The following is a 5,259-nucleotide window of genomic DNA, read 5'->3' as shown; positions in this document are numbered from 1 at the left end:
GGAATTAATCTAAAAGTCAATTTCTCTTCAGTTTCATTGTGCATGAGCTAGTTAGGAGTACCTGATTAAAAAAGTCCTTCCATCCAGGTTGGAGGCTGTCTTTTTCCAGTCCTGGTTGCAGGTCATGAGGCATCTGATCTTCATCCAAAGATAGATTACTGAGATAAGCTTCAGAAACAAACTTATAGAGTGTTACATTAATATCACATAACAGCAAAGAACTATCCAACAAATGAGTCTTACTAGATGCAGACCTCCATTAACAAACTGGGATTTAACATTTATTGAAACATCTTTTCCCCCCTAAAATCACCCTCATTTTAATCATATATAACCAAATTAAGGCTAGTTTGTTTGCAGAATAGACCTGCTCTCATTAATTTTGGCCTGATGATTTATATAACCATAATTGATCATAGACTTTTTATTTTGCTGAAACATTTATAGAGTCTCAGACTGAACTTTTAAAATAAAACAGGGCTGGGAAACTCACACCAAAGGCTTATCACAGATTTCGCCTAACAAATCTAGGTGAACTCTTCCCTTTTTAAGGTCTCAAAAATTCCTTGAGATTTTTGTACCTGTTAGTGAGATAGCCTTCCAAATTTATTTGATAAACTTACTGGAAATCTAAGAGTTTCCAATTTCCGAAGGAGTCAGATAGAAAGAAAATATAATTGTTTTGTTTCTAGTGTATAATGTTACCAAATTATTGTCATAATATGTTTGAGAGGAAGGTTTTCCCTACTCCAGGAAAACACAAGATTCAAACTCATAATTTTTCAGATAGAAACTATGAAAGTTAAAAGCATATTCACTGGTTCATCCAGTCCTTTTGTTATCTTTTGTGAAATCATCAGGTTTTTGATTAGAATGCCAGGACATATCAGAACATTAAGAACTCCATATAATTTCTAGGATATCTATATTAGTAATTCTACCATACATTATAACATGAGAGGATTTATTACTCATCTGATAATATTTTTCATGTAATTTAACCAACCATATAAAAACAATTAGTTTAATATCTTTCTTTGGAATGTTTCAGGGGCCCTCTGAAGCACCCAAAGTTAGCTAGAGGTCAAAGGAACTTCAAAAGAATTCAATTTAGGAAGTTTTGTCAAAAAAATCAATTAAAGGGGTTTAGAACATTTGGTAAGATTTAGTCAATGTTGATGGGTGTATCATTTAGCTTGTTGATATGTCACAATCGGTGTATATACCAAGGTCTAGTGAAAGTCAAATCTTGGACCTAGTTGACTCTAACCAGTTTTCCTATGGCTGTGTCATTCTTAACAAAATCCATTTATCTAACTAATTGTAATTCAATTTTAGAAAATCCTGACCATGCATAACTATTTTTAGTATTTTTTTATAACTTTTTTTTAACTGAAAAACACACTTCCTACTTTCCCTTAGCAACCAAGAACTAACTTTTATATTAGCATTTTATAGATTGGTGAGCATAAATACCAGTGATAATTTCTAAAACCCTTGCTTTCTTAGAACATTTTAGGATGGCACCAAAAATTATTCACTTATAGTCCCAAATCTCTTTACTTTTTCTGTAAAAGGAAATTAGTGTTTAGTAGTAAATGTTTCAAAATCTTATTTTATTTGGAAATGGCCCAACTATTCAATAGACTTCCAACACTTATTTTAGCACAACACTTAGAAATTCAAGTTACCCCAATCTGGAGAGACTATTTTAGACAGACATTTCTAAAGCATAATTATTCTTAATAGAGTTTATCTAAAAGTTCATATATCATTTACATTTTTTTTAGAAGTTTCTTCACTTGAGGTAATTTCCTTGTTGACAAACTTGTAACAGATATGATTATATTTAACTTATACTAAACCTAGGTACAATGAAAATATTCTACTTAATGTTAATTACTCTAAGACATGTCTATATTAGACAGGCCAACAAACATACATTAATATCAGGTATTTAATACTGAATATTTCCCAGGTCACATGAACCTGGAATTTATTGTTTAATTTAGAATTATTTGATTTGAAAGCACTTACCTTTCTTTAAACCAATTAAATAGAGTTCATTTGCAAATTAATCTCAAAAATATTATCCAGAGACAAACACATATTGAGACATATTTCAGTTCAGTTCAGTTCAGTCACTCAGTCGTGTCCGACTCTTTGCAACCCCACGAATTGCAGCACGCCAGGCCTCTCTGTCCATCACCAACTCCCAGAGTCTACCCAAACCCATGTCCATCGAGTCGGTTATGCCATCCAACCATCTCATCCTCTGTCGTCCCCTTCTCCTCCCGCCCCCAATCCTACCCAGCACAGGTCCTTTTCCAATGAGTCAACTCTTCGCATGAGGTGGCCAAAGTATTGGAGTTTCAGCTTCAACATCATTCCTTCCAATGAACACCCAGTATTGATCTCCTTTAGGATGGATTGACTGGATCTCCTTGCAGTCCAAGGGACTCTCAAGAGTCTTCTCCAATACCACAGTTCAAAAGCATCAACTCTGCGGCACTCAGCTTTCTTCACCATCCAACTCTCACATCCATACATGACTACTGGAAAAACCATAGCCTTGATTAGACAGACTTTTGTTGGCAAAGTAATGTCTTTGCTTTTAAATATACTATCTAGGTTGGCCATAACCTTCCTACCAAGGAGTAGGCGTCTTTTAATTTCATGGCTGCAATCACCATCAGCAGTAATTTTGGAGCCCAAAAAAATAAAGTCTGACACTGTTTCCACTGTTTCCCCATCATTTCCCATGAAGTGATGGGACCAGATGCCATGATCTTAGTTTTCTGAATCTTGAGCTTTAAGCCAACTTTTTCATTCTCCACTTTCACTTTCATCAAAAGGCTCTTTTGTTCTTCTTCACTTTCTGCCATAAGGGTGGTGTCGTCTGCATATCTGAGGTTATTGATATTTCTCCCAGCAATCTTGATTCCAGTTTGTGTTTTTTCCAGCCCAGCGTTTCTCATGATATACTCTGCATATAATTTAAATAAGCAAGGTGACAATATACAGCCTTGACGTACTCCTTTTCCTATTTGGAACCAGTCTGTTGTTCCATGTCCAGTTCGACCTGTTGCTTCCTGACCTACATACAGGTTTCTCAAGAGACAGGTCAGATGGTCTGGTATTCCCATCTCTTTCCCAATTTTCCACAGTTTATTGTGATCCACACAGTCAAAGGCTTTGGCATAGTCAATAAAGCAGAAATAGATGTTCTTCTGGAATTCTCTTGCTTTTTCGATGATCCAGCAGATATTGGCAATTTGATCTCTGGTTCCTCTGCCTTTTCTAAAACCAGCTTGAACATCTGGAAGTTCACGGTTCACGTATTGCTGAAGCCTGGCTTGAAGAATTTTGAGCATTACTTTACTAGCATGTGAGATGCGTGCAATTGTGCAGTAGATGCGTGCAATTGAGCATTCTTTGGCATTGCCTTTCTTTGGGATTGGAATGAAAACTGACCTTTTCCATTCCTGTGGCCACTGCTGAGTTTTCCAAATTTGCTGGCATATCGAGTGCAGCACTTTCACAGCATCATCTTTCAGGATTTGAAATAGCTCAACTGGAATTCCATCACCTCCACTAGCTTTGTTCATAGTGATGCTTTCTAAGGCCCACTTGACTTCATATTCCAGGATGTCTGGCTCTAGGTGAGTGATCACACCATCGTGATTATCTGGGTCGTGAAGATCTTTTTTGTACAGTTCTTCTGTGTATTCTTGCCACCTCTTCTTAATATCTTCTGCTTCTGTTAGGTTCATACCATTTCTGTCCTTTATCGAGCCTATCTTTGCATGAAATGTTCCTTTAGTATCTCTAATTTTCTTGAAGATTCCCCCGGCCCAATGGCTAAGCTGCCGGTGCTCTGGTTTGTCCGTCCCGCGGCGCTCAGCCCCATTACACCATCCGCCGCGGCAGCCGCTGCAGCCGCTGCCGCCCCCGCAGACTGGGAGGGCGGGAGGCAGCTCGGCGTGGCGGGGCGGGGCGAGCGGCGCGGCCGGCTTCATGCCTATGGGGCGCGGGGCATGGCGGAGCTGTGAGGCCGCAGGCGGAGCAGGGCGGCCTGATGGCGGCGCGGACGACGGTTTCGCTTTGAAGGGAAGGCCGGCGGCGGCGGGGAGGACTAGCCCCCTCGGCAGTTTGGTACTCTGGCTGTCGGATGTTGGAAGGCAGTAGACAGAACGTACTCTCCGTGGTTTTATATCTATTCTGGGGTGCAGTGATTAACCCTGAACTTTGGCTCCTCTAACTCTTGCCTGGGTCGATAGAGTTAAGCTGGAGCTTTGCTTCGAAGGATAAATAAAGCACAGCCTCTCAACTGGACAGAAATGTATTTAAAGACAGCGGTATTTAACGCAGCTAGAGATGGCAAACTCCGGCTTCTCACCAAATTGTTGGCAAGCAAATCCAAAGAGAAGGTTTCCTCCTTGATCTCTGAAAAAACAAATGGGGCCACGCCAATCTTGATGGCCACCAGGTATGGGCATCTTGACATGGTGGAATTCCTCCTAGAGCAGTGCAGTGCTTCCATAGAAGTCGGGGGCTCTGCCAATTTTGATGGGGAAACCATTGAGGGGGCTCCGCCTTTGTGGGCCGCTTCTGCAGCAGGACATCTGAAGGTGGTTCAGTCTTTGTTAAATCACGGAGCATCTGTCAACAACACGATTTTAACCACTTCAACGCCTCTTCGAGCTGCCTGTTTCGATGACCATTTGGAAATCGTCAAATACCTGGTAGAACACAAAGCTGATTTGGAAGTGTCAAACCGACATGGACATACGTGCTTGATGAGCTCATGTTACAAAGGACACAAAGAGATTGCTCAGTATTTACTTGAAAAGGGGGCAGATGTCAATAGGAAAAGTGTTAAAGCTCTATGATGGATGGGTCATGGTGGAGAGGTCTGACAGAATGTGGTCCACTGGAGAAGGGCATGGCAAACCACTTCAGTATTCTTGCCTTGAGAACCCCATGAACAGTATGAAAAGGCAAAAAGATAGGACACTGAAAGATGAACTCCCCAGGTCAGTAGGTGCCCAATATGCTACTGGAGATCAGTGGAGAAATAACTCCAGAAAGAATGATGGGATGGAGCCAAAGCAAAAACGATACCCAGTTGTGGATGTGACTGGTGATAGACACAAAGTCTGATGCTGTAAAGAGCAATATTGCATAGGAACCTGGAGTGTTAGGTCTATGAATCAAGGCAAATTGGAAGTGATCAAACAGGAGATGGCAAGAGTGAGC

General features: G+C 40.5%; 1 pseudogene across 1 annotated transcript; it reads left to right on the top strand.

The window, feature by feature from the left end:
• The first annotated feature begins 3,897 nt into the window (after nt 1-3,897).
• On the top strand, nt 3,898-4,892 carry LOC145539648 (protein fem-1 homolog C pseudogene; annotated as a pseudogene). Its single transcript, XR_014077881.1, has one exon. The product of XR_014077881.1 is annotated as a protein fem-1 homolog C pseudogene (transcript).
• Nucleotides 4,893-5,259: the final 367 nt, after the last annotated feature.

The sequence above is a fragment of the Giraffa tippelskirchi genome, chromosome 2 (genome assembly GCF_054371585.1).
Source record: "Giraffa tippelskirchi isolate mGirTip1 chromosome 2, T2T-mGirTip1v1.2.pri, whole genome shotgun sequence".
Taxonomy (NCBI): domain Eukaryota; kingdom Metazoa; phylum Chordata; class Mammalia; order Artiodactyla; family Giraffidae; genus Giraffa; species Giraffa tippelskirchi.
Note: the sequence above shows the minus strand (reverse complement) of the source record. Positions and strands in the feature narration are given on the sequence as shown.